Genomic DNA, 23,583 nt, shown 5'->3' with positions numbered 1-23,583 from the left:
TTTTTTTGCTGGAAACAGTCTCTTTGTACTGTTGATGAAAATTCCCCTGGAATATACTACTCAATTTTATTCAAATGTACTGTTACTTTTCAAGTATTTCCAGATAAACATACCTTCATTTTAAAAACAGCAACATAGTAACACAGAACACACAAAAGAGGAAGCCGGTGCGTAAAGGACATATGCCTTCAGTTATAAACCGAAATGATAAAGTTATGGGAAAAAAAAATCCAACTTGCAATGCTCTCTTCTTTACTCCACACCAATACATGTATAACTAATTAAAAGGGAAATTTATTATTTCTGTAGCTTCATTTCTTCTACTCTGTTACCACAGAATTTTGTTTTACTTCTGTTATTAACAAAAATGCTTAAGAATAGCAGTATTTATTATAAAAATACTGTTGCTTAGTGCGTTTTCTAATACATTTACATTAATTAGGAGGAATTTATGCTTGCACAGAAAATTCAATATATCTTTCCCTGTTGCATTTTGTGTCTCTTAATATCTCTTAGTTTTCCTCCTCCTTTTTCTTCATTTCCAGGAAGTTTCTTGATCTTTGATTTAAAGTCAAAATCTTAAAAGTTTTGGCTCTCCTCATCAAATCATCATCATCATCTAGAAGAAACTGAGAACCATAGCTTGCTTTAGTTTTTTGAAAACATTTTGGGGAAGGAATGGAATAACAATCATTAAATATTTGTAGTCATCAATATAAAAATAAGCTTTGTTTCTGCTTCATTTCTCTCAGTCATTCTTCACGAATCTTCACCCATCACCACCACAACTAATACTTCATACTAACAGCATCTGCTTAGCATATTCTTTTCTATAAACTTCTTGTGGAAAGCTTTACCTGAACCTTGTTATGTAACTTAACATCAACTTTTCCTCAGAAGTCCATTTAATGACATTATTACTTGCAGTCTTGGAAGCAGAAGGCAATCTAATCCTTGTCTTTCGGTTCTACTCAGTATTTTCCCCAGTGAACAACTAGTCTGAGTACAACGATTTACAAATACTGAGCTAGTGTCTTCCTACACCTCCCAATTTGTCTCAGAAACTATCCTTTCTGAAGGTCTTATTGCCTGGCATAGGACACTGGTGCAATTGCTAGGCCATCCCTTGTGAAAGCAGTAACGAATGCTCTTCTTCTAAGAAACGCAGCATTCCTCTGAGTTAATAAATACAACTTACCTTGCCTGAAATTCCCTTCTTTTAACTATTCTTGCCATCTTCTCCCAAGTCTGTAAAGCAACAGAGGCCATAAGTGAAGGAAGAAGAGGATAAAACATGGATGGAAACACAAATGGCAGTCACACACTGTGCAAGCAGAGATGCACTTTTCACACTGTGGGAGGCCTCAGTAGCTGTTCAAACAGCAGGGTCTGAGTAAATCTCAGCTAGTCTGCCATGAAGAGAGTTATTACTCCCATTTCCAGGGAATTATAGGCTACCTGGTATAAGAGACTAAGAAGCAAAAGAGGATGATGTCTCGAACTCTCAGCAGAAAAGGTTGTAGCCACATTTTAAATTGGTTTAGAAAAGAGCATCCTGCAAAAGCAGGAGAGCACTGTTCCAGGGCCAGCCTCCTGGAAACCATCTGAGACATCTCTGCAGCTGTGGTCCTGGCAGTGGGCAGAAGGGAAGGCCTTAGCAACACCTTTCTCCAAAGACCTTTCTAAAAGGTTCTGCACATGCAAAGTAATGGCTACTGGCTTATTAATGTGGTTATAGCTTGTTTTGTGATTACCTGAAATACATGAATACGGATATGCATGAGATTTTATGCCAGACCTCCACAAATCCACAAATGACTTCACTGTGAACTTCTACAGAAGAATTTTTTTTCTTCTAATAGAGAAAATAGTTTACTAAAAATAAATTTAACTGAAAAACACTTCTGAAGATCTAGCATGTTGGAACTTTGGATTTCCTGTCAAATGTCATTGAAGCATGAAACAGTAAGATTTGAATCCTGTTTTAATTGAAAATATTGCTACAATTTCAACCAGGAAGCTGCTAACAAAGCTTTCATAATAAAGATTTTAAAACAAAATTGTTTGTTTCTAAACTCTACACATGCACTCATTTTTATTTTGACTGAAAATGTAATTATATTCTTAAAGGCAAGAATTATATTCTCTTAAAACTGAGACTACTGCTGAATTATGCCAGTTATACAGCCATTTCAAATTCATATTGAGCTTTTTTTTTTAAGAGAAAATAAATACTTCCAAACAATCCTTTGCTTCAGAAAATATAAGCATCCTTTCATGATAAATTTGTGTGTGTGTGCATGTACAAACACGTATATGCATGAAAAAATAATTCTTCCCACAGTACTTGTCTTCAAGAATCTCACTGATCAATCCCTTATTCTATCATCCCTTATTCTATCATGGCAGCAACTAGGAATTAGTTTTATGCCTTGCAGTAGATGGCACCTTTTGTGTTAATCATGCTACAAAGCTTAAATTTTATAGCTAATAACTAAAATTCAACAATGTGAGGGATATGCTAAAGGCCACTTCAAACTTCAGAATAGCAAATCTATTTTCTGCTCATGGTTAAGTGTATTTACATTTCTGGAGGCCTGAATAAAGAGGTCCTATTTACACAAAGGGTCAGCCATTCTTGAATTCTGCATATTGAATGGCATATTTTCTTTTGTCACTCATGGTATGGGTACAGGACAAACAACTCAAGTTCAGGATTTCTACAGATATTCTTTACTTTTTGCAATGTGGAGGTGTGTCATTTCTCTGTTGTTAATATTTTTAATTCAACAACCTTCTTAGCAAAGAGGGAGTTGTTACATAAAATACAAGGACAGCAGTAACATGAAACTACTTAAATTTACAACTGAATTATGTTGTGATATTATTGCACACAGACATGAATTCAAGCAAGAAAATGAAACATTTAATAAAGCAAGATGAATAAAATAAAAATAAAAATAAAAATAAAAATTTGCAACTTGTCATGACCACACTTGCACTTCCTCTCAAATCACTTTTGAAACCTGTTTTCATAACTTAACCAAGACTCTAATCTTGACTTCCAAAGCTTGAAGTCATTTTAAAAAATAACCAACAAATCAAACAATGAACAAACAATTCACAAGAATCAACTCACTTAGTTTGCTACACTGTCCTGGGTTCAAATGATATGACTGAGTTTGGGGAATTACACATCCAATATTGGTATACTACAATTTGAACTTTTGAATTTTTTGAATTTTTGATTTTTTTTCGTTTATTATTATTATTATTATTATTCCTATGGCTTCACAAAGATGGAAACAATTTTGTTTCAAGGGAAAAAAAAAGTTTTTCTAGTTAGAAAACATTCTGGTTTAGGCCACTTACTTATTCACATTACACTAAAAGGGACCTCAGCATTTCACATGCTTCATTTCTCAGCACTATGACAGGAAAAGCTGTATCTCTAGATAGTCCTGACAATGATATTTCTAGAATTCTGGTAGGAAAAACTCTAAAAACTCATGGACACATGTAGCCCATTCCTGTATGATTCCATTACTTTTATATATATATTTTTTTTCTCCTGAAGTGTTGTCTGAAGTTCTTTCTTTCAGTTTATATCTGTTACATATCTTAAAATACATTGCCCAAATCTGAAATGGACACCTTTCTCTGTGTAGCAGACTTTTTTATGGTCAAATATCTATGTTTCTAAATATTCAGAGTTTTTCTAAACTTCTTGGACTAAGCAGCTGCAATTCATTCACTTGTACCTAGCAGATAAAGATTTCTAGATCTCTGATCATGTTCATTTGTAGCTTTTGAGACACTGGGGATCAACTATCTGGGGGCTTGGCCAGAGTAATTCAGTTAAAATTCAAAGCTGAACTTTGAAAAAAAGCAATGCTGAGCACTTCCATTACCAGGGCTATAGCCCTGTTCATTCATCAGAGAAACAAATTTGCTAAACATTCCTTCTCTCAGTTAGTTTTTTTCTCTAGTTAGTTTGTTATTAAGCAGATAAATAAACAAATCTAATTCTTGTATATTATTCTAGCACTGGCAATTAAATAATTTCTTTCACATTTTTGTGTTTTGTTTTGTGTTTTTTTTTTTTGTTGTTGTTGTTGTTGTTGCTGTTCTCAAAATCATGTTATTTTAAGTACATTCCATTTGTTCTATTTTTCCTATTTTTGTCACTTTGTTGACTTCTTGATTAGACAAGTCTGTCGCTAAAAATGAAGTTCTCAAGCCATCCACCTTTCTTGTTCTTGCTGTACAAAAGTTGACCTACAGTCTGCAGTATCTAATGTTTTATTTTCTACTTTCTAGTTAGGGATTAAATTCTAGACCTCCTGCTCTTAAATTTTCTCTGAACAGAATGATCCCTCTGGCGTTATTCTCATACAGCACATTTCTGAGTTCCTTGAAATCACCTGTAACCCCTGATGACTCTCATGGAAAAGCATGTTTATGTGTTAAAATATGTATGCTCAGAGACAGCTAGATAAAGAAGCCCACTTTATCATGCAACCTTAAATCTGTGTGTGTGTGGTGGTTCTACTGTGCTAGGCAGCCAAACACCACAACCGCTCTCTCACCCCACCCCCCCAATACAGTGTGCAACAGTGTTATCCACCTTTTCTAGGATGCATAACTTAAGAGCATCACCTGCTATTAACAAGTAAGCAAACACTTTCAAGCTTGACATTTCTTACAAATTGCTCTAATTGTCTCATACGCAGAAACAGAGCAAAACCTGCCTCAGTTGTTCTGTTCATGCTCTCTAATACAACAAAACAAACTAACCAAGCATTTAATTTTACCATTTAACAAATACACTACTTACAAACACAGATACCACAATACTGGCTTGTGAAATCAAACCCGATCTCCTGCTTGATTATTTACGTTTCAAAATCTGTCTTCCCTACTGAGACTCTACAGAGAGGTTCAAGTCATTGCAAGTTCTAGTGGAGACAATTGCCTATTCATTTGAAACCACATAAGCATATTTCATCTATACAGCTAAAAAAAACCCACCCATGAGATGGTAAGGTCTTGCTGTTTTATTACAGGGCTGCCTATGAATCAGTCGCTATACAGACAAAAAAGTTTCAAAAGTCTTTTATTATCTCTGAATCAGAAGTGATCCAAGAATCAGCATTTTCTCATTTATCTTCCTTCACTGAACATAATCAGGAATCCTCACTGATCAACAGAATTATTTTGCATAGGTTGGCACATCTGGAAAAAATGGATTGCATCACTCTTCATGCTGATAAATATTTTAAATTACAAACAAACTTTGATTGTCATACTTATCCACTTATCCAAAGCATAGAGAAGCATAACTAGAAACATGGGAAAATTATATGCATAAAAGCAACAGACAAATGCAGCAAGCATAATTTAGGTGATTTGAAATGTAAGGATTTGGACCTAAGAAATATTCTGCCAAAAGTCTGTAAAATTTGGTTTTATTATTTACTGAACTATAAAATACAAAGTTCAGAAATGTAAATTTTGCACAGTGCAGATGACACACGATGTGAAAGTAAGCAAGTCACTATCACATTCCTTCAGAGACTGATGACGTTTAGTTGCATGATAAATGTGCCTTAGGGAGGCTGTGGTAAGCTCTCATAGGACTAACATGAAGATCAGTGTTTGCCTTGTGGCAAGCAGGTGTTGGAATAATTCGTTAAGTTTTCCTTTAAGAGCACTGTGTAAAAACAATAAGGCTATGCAAAGGAATAGTAAATGTTGTGAAATAAAAGGAAGCTGATTATGCTAGGTGAAAGGCCACAATCTCCTTTAAGCACCTGCAAGAACAACTGCAAAAATGCTGATGTTTATAAAGTAGCCTGCTGGGACTATAATGAAGATGTCAAAACCTCAGGCGGGCAGCCTTTCTTTAGTCCCCTTAAACCATCTGTGGATAATGTGTGGAGGGGGGGATGATCTCACAAACCATGTAATCACAAATTTCGTGTCTTTTAGTCTCTTAAAACAAATATATAAACAAAGATCAAAGCCACCATCTAGACTGTGCTGATTGACTTTTTGAAGAACAGCCCAAAGCTAGCATAAGCAAGCATTCAGAGTTCTAAACAATCAGTATCAAAAAAGACTAAACAAGAACATGTTTATCTACCAAATATCTTCTTGTATCCCTTTTCTGTTTAAATCTTCAGCCAGCTGGACATTCAATTTATTGAAAGCATGCCTTCATTTACTAAGAACATGAGTATATTCTTATGGATATGAAAATATATATTTATAGACAAAGTAGAGAGAAAATACATATTAAGCTGTACATAAAATGAGGCAAATGGCTGAGAAAATATGTACTCAGGCAATGAATCAGCTGGTTATCTTTATTTTTTCTTTTTTTTCTTTCTTTTTTTTTTTAAAAATGGGAAGTTTTTATTACAACTTATTACATAGCTTGTAAACTAATGTAAAATCTCTGATGTAAAGTCTTATATTTCATATTGAAATGCAAAGAACCTGGAATTAAAACTACCACTTAAAGATGATATTTTTATGGAAACTTGAATCCTATCACTGTTTTTGATTCGAAGTGTTCTGAATCATTATTTCTCATAATTACATGCAAATTAACATCTCATATGAACACATGGATTTCTATTTTATTTCATTAAGAGACAGAAAATAGCAATCACAAACAAAAAGTAACTGAACTCTTTCCAACGTCTGAAAGTCTACAGACAAAATTTGCTTTGGTCTTTCAATAACCCAAGCACTTGCCCAAATTTTTAATCTTTCTGGATCCTGCTTCTCTGCAAGTCTTCCAATGTTTTTGCTAGACATAGCCTGATTTCATATGGCAATAAATATTTAAAACAAGAACAGACCCAAAAGCACAGATTTCCTGCAACAGACACCGAGATTTAACTCTTAGTTTTTCACTAATCCAGGAGCTCCAATCGTCAAAAATAATTTACAGCCTTTTTTGTCTTGGTCCCTCATTAGCTATGCTAAATGTCCTTGGCATCAAGAAATGAAGTAGCCATTTGCTCACTGTAGTATCCTTTGAATGGCTGTAAACCAGTAACATCAGGAAAGGTACTGCTTTGCCTCATTAGATTTATTGAACTAGCAGGGAACCATTCTGTTGCATGACTGAAGTCACTATTTGACTAAGTAAACATTTAATGTATTTTAACTAATGTTTCATGCCTACTCACAGCTTACAACTATTGCAACTATATATTTCAGCCATTTTCCTTTTTTTTCCATAACTGACTCTGATTTTCTTCAGTCTAAACAAGACAAACTATAAAAAGGTCTTGCTCTGCCAAACTGCCAACCTGCATTGGTAATTTACATATTAATAATTACATACATAAAAGAGTAAAGCATTACTTAGCACAATTCATTAACAAAAAGCAGTTTGCATGTTGCCAGAGTTGAACATCACACAAGAATTGCAAGACCTGTCGCCTTTACATTAATATGCAATGCAGGACTTCAGCAGGTGCTCTACCTCCTGAAATCATTTTCATGAACAATTCGTCATGAAAAGTACTCTGATGGAAATATAATTTGCAATAGAGACCAGTGAAAAAATCAGATGTTGTCTCTGGCAACTGTACCAAAATTTCCAGTCACTTGTATGGGTCAAAAAAAAAATTAAATCCAGTTCCATACCCTCACGTCAAATAAAAAGATAAACTTATTAAGTACTGTCCATAAGGATATGAGTGTTTTTATCTGCTTTTCATGAAAAACAAAGAAAGAAAAACACACGCACCCTATCCCAAAGTATCACCTCTCCTAAGGCTTGAAATTTGCTTTTAATTGAAGTTTTAACACATCTGTGCTCCATTCCTACCTCATCTCTGTGTGCCAATGGTGTCCATACAGAAATACATACTTCATAAGAGAAAAAGAAAGATGATGACAGTTCCCTTGATCAATTTTTAGCAGGCTCCTCTAGGCAGCTGTAGCTTTAATCCCAGAGTCAGAAATTAAGACTAAATCTGTGAAGAAGTGCATTAAACAAATTTCACCCACTATGAGGGTGGTGAGGCAGTGGCACAGGCTGCCCAGAGGAGCTGTGGGTGCCCCATCCCTGGCAGTGCCCAAGGCCAGGCTGGATGGGACTTTGAGCAACCTGGTCTGGTTGCTCAAAAAAACAGCTATGATGGAAAGCCTTCAAGGCAAATCATTAGCTCCTAGACCTTTTTAAGTCCAGTCAACTGATCTCGTCATAAAATGAAGATGAAAGACATGGTCAATACAAATTCAGAAAATGGTAGAACAATCTGTTTCTTCAGACACAGAACGTCTGCATCCAGCTAGTTTGCAAGTAATCCGATGTGCACAGGAGGATCAGGTGGAGCAGTCAGTTTACTGCAATACTACTTTTCTCAACTTATAACTTTGTAAGTGCCTTGTTTTATCTCTGCTTGTCAAGCCTTTTGTACCAGGTATGTTTTTGTACCGTGCCTTCTGCCTATTCAGGAGAAAGCAGAATGATAAGGACAATATGCTTGCTTGCCTACTGCATGCTACAGTAGACAAATCATGGAAACCTTGAACATGGAAGTTAAAATTTTCATGAACGTCTTAAAAACAATAATAGGAAACTTCTTTAACAGTTGCTATGATCAATCTAAGCACAACTTTTAATTTCCAGACCACTTGTTTTCAATTTTTCATTTCTAGACTATGTCTTTCTAACTGTGGGATGGGAAGTGGACAATAAAATTAAAAAGAATCATGGATGGATTGAAGATAAATTAATACTGATGAAGATATATTTGTATTAACAGGCTGTGAGCTGTGTCTATTTTCAGATTAAAGTTTGCTATAAAAATACGAAGCCAGCATAAGTTTAAAGCCTTCAAATATATTTTGGGTATTTGCATAATTACACTTGCAAATTAAAATTCCACTATTAAATACATATATATACAAGCACACCTTTTTATTACTTTTTTTTTTTTAATGGATTGGCACTGGACATTTTCTGTAACAAATCTTTAAATGACGTTTAGATGTAGAGCTTAGTGATATGGTTTAGTGGAGGACTTGTTAGTGTTAGGTCAGAGGTTGGAATAGGTGATACTGGAGTCCTCTTCCAACCTAGATGATTCTGTGATTTTGTAAAATATGAATGACCGTGATTTTACCACACTTATTACAAACAATTAAATATCATGCCAAGTTTATTACATCAAGGCACATATCTTTGTTGAAGAAGATAACCACAATGCAATTTTAACATTTAAATGATAGTACCCAGCAACTCAATTAACCTAGTGCTCATGGCACTGAAAGGAAAAAAAAAAGACAAAGAACTCCATATGCATCTGCACATTTCTTAGCAAACAGCAAATTAATTCTGAGTGAGCAGTTTTGAAGTTAGATACATCATGCATTTGTGTCTCTTGGTAAGAAGTCAGTTTCTCTCGTATGCACGGTTGAGCTACAAAATAAGGAATTACCAAGCACCTGACCTGTTGTATGTCCACACAGATATGGAAATCAAGCTGAATTGTTTGCAGTTTCTATCTTTTCTAGAAACCCTAACAGAACGCAATGAGGATAACACAGGTTTAATTCCTATTTTCCAGACAAATGGCAGTCCTCCCTCTAACATAGTCTATACTTACGGGTTTAGCTTTAGACAAGTGTACTTCAGAGAACTGAAAGGATTGGCCATCTTAATGGTAACAAAGGAATTTCTCAGAATTACTGACCACAGAGATTCATAGGAGCAAAGAGTAAGAAAAGATTTTGTAAAGGTTTGTGTACTCTAGGAGACCACAATCTCTTTGTCCCCTCCCCCCCCCCCCACCGCTATAGCCAGAATTGCAAATGGCTCTGTAAATGTTATGGAGAGCTTTTCTGAAATCAATTCTAATAGCTTTGAATATAACTATAATCAGATTTTGTTTAAAGCTCTTGATATGTTCTTTGCACAGGATGGCTATCGGGCACATATAATTGAACATTATATAATAAAGAAAAAATACATTGGCTTTTTGTTCTAGGCACTAGTTTCCATGGACTACTTCTCATTGTATATTACCATTTTCATAAAAGCAGCTCCAAACAGTTGCAAAGACTTATATATGTAGTCATTTTTTTGCAATGCCCACAAGCTTTAACATATCAGTTGTTCAGAATCTTACTGGCCTATGCCCCTTTCCCCAACAAAGGAAATAAGGGCACAAAAATAATTTCTCTTCTTGTTTTCTAATGTCTTAGAACAACACATATTCTACCTACACCTGAAGAGGCAACAAGTCACCAAATTTCAGGAAGCATAAAGCATTTAAGCAGGGAAGTCATGCATACACTATTTGGCATGTGTGAAAACCATTCAATTTCAAACATTCTTATCTGTATGGAGAATTTAGGCACTTCAGCAATTCCATGCAAATGGTCCAATACTGCTTTCACCATGTTCTCTCTTAAATAATGTTAACCTCATTCATCTCCAGAATCACAAAATTGGTGCAGTTTACTAAAATTTTGAATGAATTCTCCACCTATTTCCAACACTTGCTTGGAAACAGAGCTGAGAGTGACACCTTACCAAATATGTTTCATTTAGAAAAGATTAGAAGACAAAACGTAAGTTTACTGCAAGGAAGTACATAAATTTTAAATTAGTTAGAAATATTAGTACACACAAAAAGCAATATACTATTTTGAATAAATTCCTGGTGCATTACTAAGTAACTTTAGGTAAAATCATGTTTATCTAAGAGAAACACGGAATTGCTTTACAGGCAAGGAGTAACCTAAAGAGGGGAGGCTTAGTTTAGATATAAAGAAGAAATTATTTGCTCTGAGGGTGGAGAGGTACAGCAACAGGTTGCCCAGAGAAGCTGTGGATGCACTTACCCACAGAGAAGATGTGGAACACTTCCCCACCCCTGGAAGTATTCAAGGCCAGGCTGGATGGGTCCTTGGGCAACCTGGTCCTTGGGCACCAGGGAGGTGTCCCTGCCCTTGTCAGGGGGCTTGGAACTCAATTATCTTTAAGGTACCTTCCAAACCAAACCATTCTATGATTCTGGGATTCTCACATCCTCCTTCCTTACTACCCTTTTGGAAGTCAGTACTCTTCAGACAGCTGCAGGCCCTCTTTCAACTTACATTTCTGGGAACAAAAACAAATTTTCATGTTGAATTTATGTCTCACTTTTGAGTATTTGGGCTCCTCAGTGTTGTATTTGTAAATATTTCATTTCTCTGAGTTTGCCCTTTAAAAACCAAGGGCATTAAAGATCTCTACCTGTTTACCCATTTAAGTTAAAGCAAATCAATGAAGATTCATAGGATCTAAAGTTCTTTTGTTTTTTCCTAAAATTTTTCTTAATCCTCAGTATCAGATTTGTCATGGCAAAGAAATCAATGAAGATACTGGTTGAATGTCAGTACCTAGGCTCTTGGATTATTACTACCATTTTTTTCCCCATAATCCATATTTAGAAAGCTAAAATGTCATATATGACTAGAGTGAACACTCCTATCTACTTTTTTCCCTTTAATACTGTTAGAGAGATCTACAGTTTCCAAAAACTACCTCATCAGAAATTCCTTAGTATCTCTTCCAGACTTCACTGACTCAAGAAACAATGTTATTGATCACACATCTTAGCTTCCTTTCTATTTTCTCTGAACATCATCTTAATTTTTGTAATTACTTTCGTTAGTTAACCTATAGAGCTGGGGTTCAAGCAGATCAAGTTCCTATGTCTAGACATATGTTCCTATGTCTATGAGACTTCCCCCATTCCACACGAACACCTCTATAGTGGCATGCTGACCACAACTAATTAATAATCAAATCCATTCTTCAATGGAGTTACATATCTGGTTATCCCTATTATCAGTATTTATATCTTCCTTTTTCCCTTGCCATTTCTCCTATTACTCTTTTGCTATTTTTACTACATTTGCCATTTTCTTTTTTTAATTCTTCTTAAGTACTAAGTTAGTTTAAAAGAATTCATTACTTCTTCCGAAGTCTCATTTTTGACACTTTCTTTTACTATTTTTCCACTCTCAATTTGAAGATTACACTATTGCAGTGGAATCTATCCACCATGAAGAGCTTGATTTCGTTGAATGTTACCTTGTAGTCAGGTATTCTAAATGAATCTTGAAGTGATTTTTGTTTCTTTTTTAACTTTTATTTATTTATTTATTAAGGGGATTAAAATAATTTCACCCATATAGCCCCAGCACCTTTCCTAATCTTGGGCAATTAGTCGTTAGAGCAAATAATTGTCATTTGTTCCAAGTACCAGTCTTTGCTAGTAGTGACATTGTTACCAGCTTACCGTCCCCCTCCATACTAGACACCCAAAATTTTCTTTTTAAGTGAAAGAATGTCCTTCTAGAGAATGGAAGTTTTTACCCTGACATCTTTTAAGGCACTGATCCTTTATTTCCGTCTTACTATTCTAATCTTACTAATTACTATTTAACCCCCAAACTACTCTTTCCCATTATGTTTTTGTTTGTTTGTTTGTTTTTTTAACATAATTTGCAAATTGCTTTCAGCAAAGCATTAAAGATAATGTTATTTCATTAATTTAAAATTAGTCAAGGTGATTCTCATGATATTTTCTGTTGTTCTTATGCACAAATTGCAAAACACAACTTTTATTAGCCTCACACTGAATTACTTAATTACAGGATGAAATCATATTCAGTAATAACAACTAAAGCACTTAGCCGTGTTCAAGAATGAAGTGAAAATCATTTAGATTCTTGCAAGTGAGTTCTCAGAGTTCCAATACATTTTTAAAGATACTTTTATATCACATAAAATACATTCTTTTATATGATAGGACAATCCATAACAAAAGAAAATGAAGATCTTCATCCACTACAGCACTCTTTACTCTGAAAGAGAATGTCATGCTATAACCATTACAAAGAATTTCATTATTCTCTCAACCACAGCAGCCACCCAGTGGCTACTCTTTTTAATACTCAGACACGCATAAAACCAGGAATTTAGGAGATGGTCAGAACCTGCAATTTTCAGTGATAGCCTCTTGCATTAAATATTCCTTTTATGTGAACGAGGAAATAAAGCCATCAACATTTTTTTCTTTGGAAGCAGACTCTACACAAACATTCAGAAGAAGAGGAAGAAGAAAAAAACAAAGATATGGATGTAAATGTTGTGAGGCTCTTTTGTCATTACTGTTTATATATATATGTGTCGATATGCTCGAGGGTAGGAAGGCTCTGCAGGAGGATCTGGATAGGCTGCACCAATGGGCTGAGGTCAACTGCATGAAGTTTAACAAGGCCAAGTGCCGGGTCCTGCACCTGGGGCGCAATAACCCCAAGCAGAGCTACAGGCTGGGAGATGAGTGGTTGGAGAGCTGCCTGGCAGAGAAGGACCTGGGAGTGATGGTGGACAGTGGGCTGAATATGAGCCAGCAGTGTGCTCAGGTGGCCAAGAAGGCCAACGGCATCCTGGCTTGTATCAGAAACACTGTGACCAGCAGGGCTAGGGAGGTGATCGTCCCCCTGTACTCGGCTCTGGTGAGGCCGCACCTCGAGTACTGTGTTCAGTTTTGGGCCCCTCGCTACAAGAAGGACATCGAGGTGCTTGAGCGAGTCCAAAGAAGGGCAACGAAGCTGGTGAGGGGCCTGGAGAACAAGTCCTATGAGGAGCGGCTGAGGGAGCTGGGCTTGTTCAGCCTGGAGAAGAGGAGGCTCAGGGGCGACCTTATCGCACTCTACAGATACCTTAAAGGAGGCTGTAGTGAGGTGGGGGTTGGCCTGTTCTTCCATGTGCCTGGTGACAGGACGAGGGGGAATGGGCTAAAGTTGCGCCAGGTTAGATGTTAGGAAGAATTTCTTTACTGAAAGGGTTGTTAGGCACTGGAACGGGCTGCCCAGGGAGGTGGTGGAGTCACCATCCCTGGAAGTCTTTAAAAGACGTTTAGATGTAGAGCTTAGGGATATGGTTTAGTGGGGACTGTTAGTGTTAGGTTAGAGGTTGGACTCGGTGATCTAGAGGTCTCTTCCAACCTAGAGATTCTGTGATTCTGTGATATATATAAACATATATATAAACATATATATATATATATAGTGTCTGTTTGCTTTTCTTTAAATAAGAGACTGTTAATAAGAAGATATATTGTTAATAAAGTTTTAATGGGAAAATATTTCTGTGTGATAGGCTATTTTTTTTCTTTAAACTATAAATCTAGAGAGAAAAAAAAAAGTTATTAAATGGAAAAAAAGTTATTAATGGATGTTAAAAGTATCAAGAAATTTAGACCAACAGCACTGACAGATGTTTCTGAACTACATTAGAACTCGTTATGAAAGTTTTGCAACAGTTCTCAATCTTGCAGGAACATAAGAGAATTTATTTCATGCCTTACTTAAGTGTCTTTTTGCATAGGTGCCAGAAAATGGCTTCATATCCAAAAGCTTGCCTGTTTTTTTTTTAACTGTATTGGTCTAGCTAAAAATGTTACTCTCCCTGCCATTTTTGCCTTGAAGATATCCGTAAACCTTCACAGTTTCAATATTAGTGATTATTAGACACTTTAATATTTATAAAGCAATTATATACAGCCAAAGAGGAACTTAAATAATAAAATTCATTTAAGATGACAAGAAGCATGAAGTTCTTCATCCACATTCTTATGATCTTCCAAATACTCTACTTGAAACCACTTCTTTCCATTTTCTAAGTTCCAAGTTTAACAAAATCTGTGTACATAATGTTTCAATAATGAGGAAAACCTCTATAAAATTCAAAAACTATAACAAATATAAATTATTATCAATGAATAATGCATGTTACTACCAGACAAGAAGTGACAGACGATTACAAAGAAAAGAACCAATACACTTTGTTGTAAATGGCATCGGTTTCTGCTGTGCATACCTAAGTATGTTGGAAGATATATACTTATTGTTACAGGAGTTCCCTCCAGCAATCTTAATATTTGGAAACTGCTATAGTGCACTCTCATTTCAATTGAATGAATGCCATTCTTTGATATTCCTGTATAAGAAACAGAATCAGGAATGATTCTTTGAAATATAAACTTGTGTAATAATTTTGCATTCTTTCACGTTATTACTAGCCTCTACAACTGTATTACTTGTGCTTTCAGTAAACTGATAAAAATTTTTGCCATTTCATCTATAATGATAATGATCTCTAGGAAACAAAATACATAATTAAAAAATCATAAGCTGACCTTCAATATATGTTTGACCAAAGTCTGGAATTTCTCTTTGAACTGAATCTGATAATTGTGTTCTGTGCTAGAGATGATCACGTACAGTCAGGACTATGCTGCAGCTTCCTTGACACAAAGCTACACAGTCAGTGTCACCAATCTTCCATACATGTGTAGGACAAGCCCACTTTCTGCATCAAGCTGAGTGAAGGTCTACATGAAGTCTTTTAGCAGCACCTACAGATTCCTGTTTTTTTTTTTGTTTGTTTTGTTTTGTTTTTCTCTCAGAGATAGCCACTTCTTTTTGTCACATTTTCTGCTTACTTAAATTTCTTTTTCTTCTCCATCATTATTAGTCCCCAACTTCAAGATGACCCATTTATTTCTGCCCATTTTTCTTTGTAGAGAACCTCTAACTGAGAACCCAGGAATCAAACATTTTGACACATCTACTTGTTGGTTTGACACCTAGAATTTGATATATAAGTTCAGGTTGAGGAACTGGTATGTTCTCCAAAGCAGACTGCAGGCAACACACAAAAAGTTAATGGAAATATGTAATTTCTTCATACATCATCCCTTCTCATGGAGGAAAGTAGTTACTAACTTATCTTTGTTCAACTCCTTAACCTGAAACTATTTGCTCTCAATAATTTATATTTGACTTTAATTACGTTTCAGTTCTAAGTTCCAATGAATTCTGATAGACCATATTACTGAAAACATTTGCTTAGTGTTTGCATCATTTAACCAAGGCTAGGGTAGATAAATATTAGCTAGCAGTAGGCCTACAGTCCTTATTTTTATTTTTTTTTAAATTCCTTCTGCTGGACTACAGTACTACCTGAAGCTATGACTTCAGTTTTTCCACTGCAACATGCTTAGCCACTGACAGACTAGGCTGTTGTATGGATAATACCCTTGCCAGAATTTTAAACCCTGCCCAGTGAGATTCAATTTTTATTGGACATTGGAATTAATAATGAAATCAGTTCTTAACTGAATTTAGCAAATCCCAAAGACCTTAAATTCTCTAATACTTGATTTTTTATTTTCCACTTGGAGTTTCTGAAACAAAATGAGAATAATAAAGTAGTGGAAGTAAACAAAACCAAGCATTAATATTGGATTAATATTAATGATCCAATTAATGGAGCAGTTTGTCATTCACTGATGGATCATCAGATTAGCCATAAAACATGCAACATGTTACAAAGAAGGGTTCAACATATCCACTATTTAGAATAAACAACTGATGTAGTGTATGCCTCTGTACCTGATGTACGTAGTGTATAAGTGAATGAGAAATTTGGAAGAAGCAATAAAGTAGAGTGAGCCAGAGCACAAGACGGTATGAGAGATGAAGAGGGACAATGTGACTGTGTAAGAAAAAGACTTGGGCAAGCACACAAGACTAAGCATGAAGAAGCACGTGTGAGAAAGACAGAGCAAGAGAGCACGTGCCCATGACTGAACACAAAGGAGCATACAGAAGACTGACGAACAGCAAGTGAAAGGGCAAGAGCCAAGACAATGAGAGACAGCAAGTGAGCCAGAGGTAAAATGAAGAGAGTGCGTAACAGAGGGCACATGGGGGAAGGGGTGCACACCCAATGATGGCATGAGAGCACAACAGATACAGAGCACAAGGTCTCTTCTCTGGTATCTCTTTTAAAAATCAGCACATTATAGCATCCAGATATTTTCTCATATTAGGAAAAATCAGGCAATGTTACCCACATGAGTGATCACCACTCAAACACTGTAACTTCACATAGCATTTGGCATGAAAGGCAAATTACTGGTTTGGAAGGTGGGGGGGTTAAATCTGACAGCGAGCTAACACACACACAAGTGAAAGAGGAACTCTTCACACGCTACTTTCGTGTACAAACAAGAATTTCATCACAGTGGAGCAAAAACATATAGTAGCAATAGCACAGGTGTCCTATGATCAGCAATATCAACAATAAAACCACAATCTTACCAAAGACAGGAGAGAATATTTAAGGTTTTAAAAACAGAGTCAAAAGTTAGTAATTATTTAAAAAAAAATGACTCACCCACTCACCTAGTGCATTTTAAATTGGAGAGCAAAGTTAGGAGAAAGACAGCAGCTGTCTCTTTCACCAATTACCTGCCAGTGCTAAAGTACTACATTTGCATCCACAAAATGCAATGCAAAACTAAATTTTACTGCATTAAGAGAACTGCTTAGTCTATCGCTTCACAGTTCAGAGAAAACATAGAAGACCCAGAACAGAATCTTGATGCACTTCTGTTTTAAAATGCAAGTCCTGACAACCTGACAATGTTTCATGTAGCCCCTTTATCTCAAAAAATATATAATAATAATAAAAATTAAAATTAAAAATCTCTCTCTCATATGAAACTTGAGCTATCCCAGAATGTATTGTTTCATTTCCAGCACACATGAAATGTAACAAGATATTGCACTTTGGTTGCCTTTTAAAAACAGAAGCACAGCAGAACTCAACATTATCCATAATCCTTTCATTCACATATTTCCTCTCACCTCTTTCATTTTTTAATCAGAGAATTGAATTATTATTGGCCTTAAAAGGCTGATACTTTACCACATCTTGCAAAGTACAAAAGCAACTTTACCTTTTCCCTGCTGCAGCCTGCCTTTTGTTCTTCTTAATCTTTAGATTAGTCATTTTTAAAATCTTCTCCACTGTGAAATCAAATAAATACAATTAGATAACATTTCATTTACTGGGGCTAGCATACTTTATTATATTAACATCATGCTCAAATTTTTATTCTAAAGTTTATTTTAAAAAATCCATTATTTCTAATGATAGAAGAACATAAAGTGAAGGCATCCAGTATCTACCACACTGTGTTGGGTTTATGAGGCAAGGTTTTGGCAGAGATTGCCCTCCAGACTGTGGAGAAGACCACAGTGAAGCAGTCCTCCTGCAGACCACGGAGGCCCCTGCAGCAGTTGGTTGTGCTCTGAAAAATGCTGCTGCCCATGGAGAGCCCACACAGGTGTTTTTTTGGCAGAACTGTGGCCCAAGTTGGGCCCATGCCTGAGCAGTCTGCTGCTGGAGGACTGCACCCCACTGGAGCGTTCTTGAAGAATGGCAGCCAGGGAGAAAGGGGAACTTGTTAGGAGGAAGGAGTGACAGAGGCTACCTGTTACGAAGAGACCACAACCTCCACTGCCAGCCTCTCACACCATTCAGGGCTCAGGGTGCTGAGGTGGAAGAGTTGGGAGTGAAGTTGAGCCTGGGAAGAAGGAGCAGGTGAGGGGCAGCTGTTTTTGTTTTGTTTCTCACCACGCTTCTCTATTTTTACTTGACAATAAACTATAATAAATTTCCCCTAGTCAAGGGTTTTTTGGCCATGATGGTAACTGGTGATTTCCATGTTCTTATCACAGGTTAGGAGCTTTTCCACCCTGCCCTGTCAAGGACAGGGTGTGGGAGGCTGGAGGAGGCTAGGTGGGCACCTGGCAGTTGCCACGGTCAAGCTGTTTTACTGGTAAATAATATTCATGGTGTATTTGGGTGACCCCTGAAGAGACACTCCAGAATACAGACCCAGGTCTGTATTTCCATGAAAAATACATGCCAAAACAAGCTCATTTTAAAAATCTTACCCCCTTTGCAGAAACATACCTGTCTCTAAAGGGAAAGAGGAAAAAAAGAAAGAATTAAATGAAGCATTTGCCCTGCCAATAACCATTATTTATTAATGGCAACACCTCACACATAGTCTGAATTAATCATACTGCTTACAGAGTTTGCATTTACTGCAAGGTAAGTTTTAAATTTTTATAGATGGTTAAAATATAAATGTATCCTAAATTCTCAGAAAGTTGCAAGCATAGAGGAGTAATGACTCTAAATTTCTTTACGAGCATTACGTGGGCAAAAATATATGCTGGGTTTTGACTGCGGATTGGATTCTTGTTAGAGAGAATACTTTTCTTCTTTTTTTTTTTTTTTTTTTTTTGAGCAGAATAATAAGGGTGTATTCTTATAGCTCCCTTTCTACCTCTACAATTACTTTAAAATGTTGTGAAGACTCAGCTTCTCAGCACAAGCTAAATAGGCAGTTCTTTGCCAAGATCCCTGTCCATTGTGCATTCATGAAAGCAAACATGAATGCCATTGATCCCAGCAGGAAGGCTTGCAGGCTTGACACACTCTGTGCCAAAGCAAGGGCTCTAATTAGTGATCCTTCCAGATGGACAGTAAAGGCCTTACCCTTCCTTAGGGAATAATAAGACAGGCAATGTCTGAAGTCCCCAAGTAAGCTTTATAGAATAGGGAGCATGCAGAGAACTGCATTAAAGGCACTAAACCAGCCGACACAGGTGACCGAACAGTGAACTGTGCACTTGGCAATGAACAGAAAAATGCCTGCTACACAAGCATCATCTGGTCTTTGGTTCCTCCTGTTTGCCTGAATTACTGTCAGAATTCATAGAACTGTAATGGATGTCGCAACTATTTAAAAGAAAGCAATAGATTTGTTGCAACAGTGATAGTTTTGAATATCTTCAAACCTTTTCTTCAAAAACAATGCTTGTTGACAATATAACATACCAATTCATAACATCACCATTCTTTGCAGAATAATGATAAAAAACTCATTAGCAGTAACAGGCTTTGAAAAATAGGCAGCATGTGTAATTTCAGCACTTCAAAACTGTTCGCAATAAAGTCACTTTAAATGATATTTCTTTATAAAGAAAAATTATCTAAAGGATTAAAAATAGAAAGTCCTTTCATAGTAAAGATTACTAGCACTAGACTGCAAACACTGTAACCAGAGAAAAGCACTTGTACATATATGCAAAGTGTACATCTAGGTTTCTGTATATAAAAGATCTTATACAACTTCTTTTATTGCATTGCTGCTTCAGAATTCTGACAACCACAATATTCAAAACGAGAGTTTCACTGAAAAAGCAGGATCTACTGAAAACAGTGGCTTATTTAAACATACTTTACATATAAGCGCATGAAATGTATAAAGAAGCATTGACATCTTGAAAGATTACAATGCCAAAAATTGCGTGAAGCTACAGTAGAAAAAAAATCCAAATGGTATATGCATATCCATTGTATACATCAATTATCTATTAACAAATTCCCAACGTAGATAAATTCCTCCTCTGTTAAAAAATAAAAATAAAAAAATCATAAGTTAACACTTTCAAAAATAAACTAGAACGTACAAGTTTACACCCTTCTAATCCAACCACATTTGCTTTTTGAAAGCAAATGCAAATTCTAAAAGTGAAATATTAAAAGTATTTAAAAATGAAAATTTTTCACTTAGAATTATTATCCTACCTTGAGAACTGCAGTTTCTTTAGCCAAGCAAAATGCTTGGTCCTTCTGATGTTTGTTCCATTTTCACATCAAGTGGATATTAATTTTAACTACTAGCTTTCACTGAGAATCTTTCATTCTTGAAGAGAAATAAGAAAATTACTTATTGAAAACAAACAAGTCTCATTTCAAGATAGCAGCTTTTAGCCAATAGTTTTCTGATTTTCTACCTTTTGTTTAATACTGGTTATTCTTACTTGCTTGAAAGACTGCTACATTTCTCTTATCAGCAACATTATATTTTTTCTAAAAATAAGATTGAAAAAAGAGAGGAAGAAAGGCTGTAAACAAAAAGCTGTAGAATACAAAGGCAGTTACAAGTTGGCTTCACAGCTCCTCAAAATAAATACTGAAGGATTATGATTCTGTAACCACAATCAGGATCTTTTTTACATCAAAGCTAGAGAAAAAGTAATGATATTAGTGCTTTGGACTCTAAATGGAACATACTGTTATTGCTGGGCAATAACTGTCCTTGTGCTGAGTGACAAAAAAAAAAGGGGAAAAGGCGCACTTCCCCTCCCACATTCCCTGTATATCTCTAAAAATAAAGGACAGGTGAATATTCAAGGTGAAAATCAATATAATTTTTAAGATAGCCAGGAAGCCTTTAAATTACCTGAAGCACATTCTGTGCTCATTTAAAGAACATTCTGTATGCAGGCTGTAGTAAGAAAAGTATCTGTAGAATTAAGCAAAAGATCAATGAACAAATTTTCAGTGTACCACAAACACAAAGAATCCATAATGTAATAGTTATAAAACAATTGACTTTATGATTGTTTAATATTATCACAGGCTCATAGAGATGTATATTCAAGGTATTATAAGGTTGCATTAAAGAAGGTCACATTAAAGTGAGGACAATAGCTCTGAATCTCAAAGGATTTGGTCTAAGAATGTATTGGAAAACGAGAGATTCATAATAGTTTTTTCAGCCTGTTTTAGCATGTTTTCTAATACCATGAAGTCTTATGACATATTTAAAGTCAGTTTAAAGCTTATTTTTCTTCATTAAGACAATAAAGTGTGTTTTTCCTACATTCATGCTATCTATAGCACTTTGGTTTGCACTTCCGGATGCAGCCCAGCTACTATGCATTTTCTTCTACAATCACTAATGAGGTGGTACAAAAATAAAAATAAAAATCAGGGAATAAATTAGGAGACTAAAATGCAACCTACAGTGAGATGCAATCTACAGGTGGAAAAACATAAAAATTGAGAAGTATGTCAGCGTAAATTCATAGAATCATAGAATCATAGAATATCCTGAGTTGGAAGGGACCCTTAAGGATCATCAAGTCCAACTCTTGACACCGCACAGGTCTACCCAAAAGTTCAGACCATGTGACTAAGTGCACAGTCCAATCTCTTCTTAAATTCAGACAGGCTCGGTGCAGTGACCACTTCCCTGGGGAGCCTGTTCCAGTGTGCAACCACCCTCTCTGTGAAGAACCCCCTCCTGATGTCAAGCCTAAACTTCCCCTGCCTCAGCTTAACCCCGTTCCCGTGGGTCCTGTCGCTGGTGTTAATGGAGAAAAGGTCTCCTGCCTCTCGACACCCCCTTACTAGGAAGTTGTAGACTGCGATGAGGTCGATTGTTAATTGATTGTTAATTGATTGTTATGCTCTGGTAAAAGACGTATTCAAGTGGAGAGAATATCTGTCCAGGCTTGGAGTCAATCATATGCAGTCAGTAGAACCTGGCTCAAATAACAAAACCAGTTTCTGACACTAGGTCCTTACTGCTTCAAAAATGAGCAGCTAGGTTCATTTGATGCTAGACACTGCCCCTCTGGTAGTCTACCCAGGGCCTAGAAGGGACATACCTCCAATCTCTAATGACCTAATAGGTGGGCTGGCAGGAAACTGGCCATCCAGAAAATGACAGGTCCAAGTTTGAGGTTTGATAGGAAGGTTTTGAGAGCTCTCGCTTTGTCACAGCCTGCCAGTTTTCTATGCCCAGGAGAGAGCTCTACTCTTTTTCTTCTCATGGTTTTATTCTCCATCTGAACACATAGAAACTGGCTTCAAAGTCTCAATTCTCCCCACACTGTGATCAAATAAATGAAGTAGTATCAAGGCTCATTCTGATCTCTCCACTCTAATTTATGTACCAGAGCTCTCTAAATGGCATCTGACAGACAAACTCCCTCTGCACCCATGTCTCTGGCTGGACAGCAATTCAAATTCAAATTCAAATAATAATAATAATAATAATAATAATAATAATAATAATAATAATAAAGCTCTCTGTCTTTCCTTCCTTTTTTGAAAACTAAGCAGTTATCACAATGACAAAGAAAAATGACTGCCCTCCTTAAGACATATGCAACCAACAGATGATTGATGATTATAGAATTTGGCTTACAGAACCTTAGTAACCAGTCAGAAGAACTGCCAATGGCATATACATGTATACAATTTTACCACATGGCATCAACTTGTACCCACCTCTGACTGCCACACACCTTAAGTTAGCACCACTCAGTCTGCAGGAAGGGGCTGTTACCTGCCTTTAATGTTAAATGTTTAATGTCTAAAAAACACACTACTGTGTATAGAACTTGTTGGAAGTCTCTCACCAAACATAAGAAACTTAACTAGCTTAGAAAACGAGCCAACCTTTCAGACTTTATGTTTATCCCTACTACTGAGAGCAGTACCACCACGATGAGGCAGAGCTGAGAAGCCTGCATGTGTGGAAAGAAACCTCACTAATGTACTGCACGAGCACTAAGCTTTACATACTGCTCAACATGAGCATTAAAATAATGGTGTGCTTTGCAAGCCCTATAGTTTTTAACAAATAAAAGAATCTGAAAAGCTGAATTAGTAAGTATTTTAGGAAAGACTTAAGTGTTAAATATTCTGTATCACTGAATTAAAGCTGAAAGGTTCCCATGTTATCCACTCTAAAAATATTCACTACCCTGCTTTACAGCCTTTTGGAGGCTGTTTTCAGCTACGATGGGGGAATAGACCCCAGCTAGACC

The 23,583-nt window shown here is 36.2% G+C and overlaps 1 long non-coding RNA gene across 4 annotated transcripts in view; it reads right to left on the bottom strand.

The window, feature by feature from the left end:
* Positions 1 to 524: 524 nt before the first annotated feature.
* The window catches only part of LOC137849027 (uncharacterized), a 26,788-nt gene continuing 3,729 nt past the window's right edge, over positions 525 to 23,583 (bottom strand). For 3 of the 4 annotated variants that reach the window (XR_011091640.1, XR_011091639.1, XR_011091638.1), the window contains 5 exons: positions 21,204 to 21,266; positions 20,546 to 20,663; positions 17,838 to 18,865; positions 1,199 to 1,248; positions 525 to 629 (listed from right to left, as the gene is read on the bottom strand). This is a non-coding gene — a long non-coding RNA (uncharacterized lncRNA). Of the gene's footprint in view, positions 630 to 1,198; positions 1,249 to 17,837; positions 18,866 to 20,545; positions 20,664 to 21,203; positions 21,267 to 23,058; positions 23,100 to 23,583 lie in introns of all 4 variants that reach the window. The other variant, XR_011091641.1, reaches the window with a different exon arrangement.

Source organism: Anas acuta, unplaced genomic scaffold, assembly GCF_963932015.1.
Source record: "Anas acuta unplaced genomic scaffold, bAnaAcu1.1 SCAFFOLD_51, whole genome shotgun sequence".
Taxonomy (NCBI): Eukaryota; Metazoa; Chordata; class Aves; order Anseriformes; family Anatidae; genus Anas; species Anas acuta.
Note: the sequence above shows the minus strand (reverse complement) of the source record. Positions and strands in the feature narration are given on the sequence as shown.